The sequence below is a fragment of the Lolium perenne genome, chromosome 7 (assembly GCF_019359855.2).
Source record: "Lolium perenne isolate Kyuss_39 chromosome 7, Kyuss_2.0, whole genome shotgun sequence".
Lineage (NCBI taxonomy): Eukaryota > Viridiplantae > Streptophyta > Magnoliopsida > Poales > Poaceae > Lolium > Lolium perenne.
This window is the reverse complement of record NC_067250.2, coordinates 179507067-179510234: the sequence shown is the minus strand read 5'-3', so window position 1 is coordinate 179510234 and position 3168 is coordinate 179507067. Positions and strand designations below refer to the sequence as shown.

At 49.0% G+C, this 3168-nt stretch overlaps 1 long non-coding RNA gene across 1 annotated transcript; it reads right to left on the bottom strand.

Annotated features, from left to right (window-relative positions):
* Positions 1-364: 364 nt before the first annotated feature.
* Positions 365-2724, bottom strand: LOC139833125 (uncharacterized). Its single transcript, XR_011748251.1, has 3 exons — positions 2632-2724; positions 2302-2543; positions 365-2212 (listed from the first exon to the last, which is right to left on the bottom strand). It is a non-coding gene; the product is annotated as an uncharacterized lncRNA (long non-coding RNA).
* Between the last annotated feature and the right edge of the window lie 444 nt (positions 2725-3168).

Here is a 3168-nt window from a genome sequence, read left to right as displayed (position 1 = left end):
GAAATCCGCAAGATATCGATTCTGAGACGCCCTCCGACACGACGTGCGCGACGAATCACACACGTGATGCCAGAGGAATTACCACGAGTAGCAACATTACAACAGGTTTACAATAGAGCCCACAAGATACATATAATACAACAACGACTCCAACGAGTCAAGATACAGATATACAATACAAAGATCCAAATCATACAGAAGATCAAATACGTCCGAGTACGGACAAGATACAAATTGGACTAAGAGTCCTGAAGATAACCAGCGGCGTCCATAACCCTGCCTGTGCCAAGCGGAAGGGTAACCTTGCTAACGTCATCATCTCGTGCACTGTCAAAGTTGGGCCATCGGTTCTTGTGAAGGGGAGGAGACAAAAAGAAAGGAAGGCGAGGGTAAGTACCATTGGCACGTACTTGCGAGACAAGACCAGCTATGCTCGCTGGTGGGCGGTATAAACTTCACCCGGCTATATGTGGAGTTTAGCGGCAGCAAAGCTACTATCCAATAGAAACTCGCTACAACATCTGTCTACTCAGAGAAGATAAGAGAGCGCACAAGGTAACAGTTCTATACTCTGCAAACATAACACAGCCGATGCGATCCCCCTTCGCAAAGAGGTATGGTCAAAGGCACACACACACTTTTTGAAAAAAGTTTTATTAGCAAATTATTAGCAACAGGATATAAGGTGTAAGTTGTTCTATGATCAAGCTATACAATTCCAAGTCGTCCATAACCGCGGACACGGCTTATCGATAAGATGTACACCCTGCAGGGGTTGCCCAAATGTAACCATACGCATGCTCGACCCCACTTACTACAGGTGAAGTCTAACAACAAGACCGTTCCCAATGCAAGAGAAAGTTTAAGGGGAGCCACCCAACTAAGCTACCCGTGACGAAGTTCGGCCGTACTCCGATACGGACCCAGAGGTTTGTGACAACGGCTAAGCTAAGTGTGAACAACCTGCTTTCGCTAATCGTTCCACGATATGAGTACAGAACAGAATATAAACACCCGAAGGCAACATAAGTAAATCGTGCATCGTGCATATGAGCAAATAAAACCAAGGTTGTGGCTCCCAATAAACAGACTCGAGGAAAGGTAGTGGGTGATGGGGGTCCCACTCCCCCACGTACGGGTAGAGCGCTCAATCTCGGAACAGATAACAAGAACTCGGGTCCTAGGGGACATTAGCAAGTCAAAGTTCTGATGCTTTCGCAAGGGGGCTCACAGATGCCTCTGCTTACAATTTTAGTTGTTAACAAATAAGTAAAGCATGTGTATCTCCAACAATTGATATAGCATGTGATAACCTCCCAACAAGATATCCCGAACATCTCGAGATATCAACAAGACCCTAAACTCGCCTACGACTCGCAAAGCTGGTAAACAACAAACATCAGGTAGGGCAAGGAGGTGTACCTCGGATCATATAGGGTAACAGGTGGAATAGGACACGTGACACAACAGAATCGCAACATAGGGATAGCAATAGATCAAAAGAGCATCTAAATGTAAAATAGGTGAAGGGGTGGGCTCGCATGTGAAAAACTGTAGAAGAACTTGTCGGAGAACTCGTCGTATCTCGCATCACCACTTTGGGATCCTATCCGGGAAGAAGCAAATGTACAACAAACAACGGATGCAAATCTTACAACTACGGAGAAGAATTCGGCATGCTCAAGATGATATGCATGGCATGGCGAATATGGTGCAATGCAATTTATCCATATTAATCGGAGTCGAAACCCCGAACAAACAAATTAGAGTTGGAGTTGCATTTTCTACCGACAAATTTAAGGGTGGATTAGCATAGCAAACATGGCAGAGGTGCGCTACTTCAATATTAAATGGAGCGGGGAAACCCTAGGCGGTGTCCGAAATACTCCGCGGTTCAATATTAGGTGATATACACAATCTACACGTCACGACATGATGCGAGATGCAAACATGCATATGGATGGCATAATCATGTTCAACATATTTTTCTGAGCAATTTTTATATAAAACACTTTTTATTTGGAGTTATAGTTTAGGAGATATGAATTTCGCAAGATTTAAACATTTTCTGCAAAAACAAAGAAGAGAGGGAAGGCAGGGATGAATTGGGCCGGACCTGCGCAGAGACGGCGGTGGATAGCGGCCTGCCGCGCGCTAGGCGGCGAGAAAGCTAGCTGGCAAGTGGGCTGAGCCCATTTGCGGGAGATGTTGCCTAAACAGAGAAAAGAAAAAAGGTGGGCTTAAATTGCCAGAGCTGGAATTAGAACTCAGGATCTCTCCTTACTGAGAAAAGGATCGAACCATCTGGGCTGCTGTTTAGATCTTGTTAAAGTACTGGTGCGGCCGAAGAAGAACGAACAGGTAGGCAGGGACGAGCTTGAAAACTGCAGCCATGGCCGGGAGATCTGGTCGAGCACGGATCTGGCGATTTAGCGTGAACTAGGACGCGGGAGGTAGCGCGTTCGACGCACGAGTTCAAGGGGAGTCTGTTGGTGGTGGCCTTGGCGCCGGGGAACCACCGGAGGTAGGCCGACGGCGAGCATCTGCGGGAAAACGGCATGGTCAACGTCGGCATGACAACATAGAAGGAGATAGAGTTGGAGGGGAGGTTCTGGAGGACGGGTATCTCACCCTGAACGTGTACGTGTGGCTGGAGATGGCGGGGAAGGAAGGAGGTGGCTGGAATCCTCGCCGGAGTGCGACGGGTCGGAGATGGAATCGGCGGGTCGCTGTTGATTAGAGCTCTCCCGGCTCGATTCCTTGTACCAGCTTGAAGAGGAGGACGAGGCGCATCTTTTGGTGCCCTCGGAGTGGCGAGGGAAGGTGTGTAGCGGCGGCGCCATAGCAAGGTCGGTGGTTGCTGTGGGGGGTTTCTCCGTGGTGTTCCTGGAGGGGCTTCCCTTTCGTGGAGAAGGGGAAAGGAGAGGGAGCGTGGTTGGCGTAGAGGAGAAGGCGTGTAGAAGATAAGGAAAGGGGGCGCATGAGGGAGCAGGTGAGTGGAGGTCGATGGTGGTTGGGTGGATGGACCACGGTCACGCCATCCATGTGCTCGCTCGGCTGGAAGAAAGCGACCGGGAAAAGATGAGTGTGCTCGGGCCTGCGGTGGGAACAAGGAGAGATGGGCCAGATAAAGGAGGGAGCCCAGGGATATATAGGTTAGATTTTGTT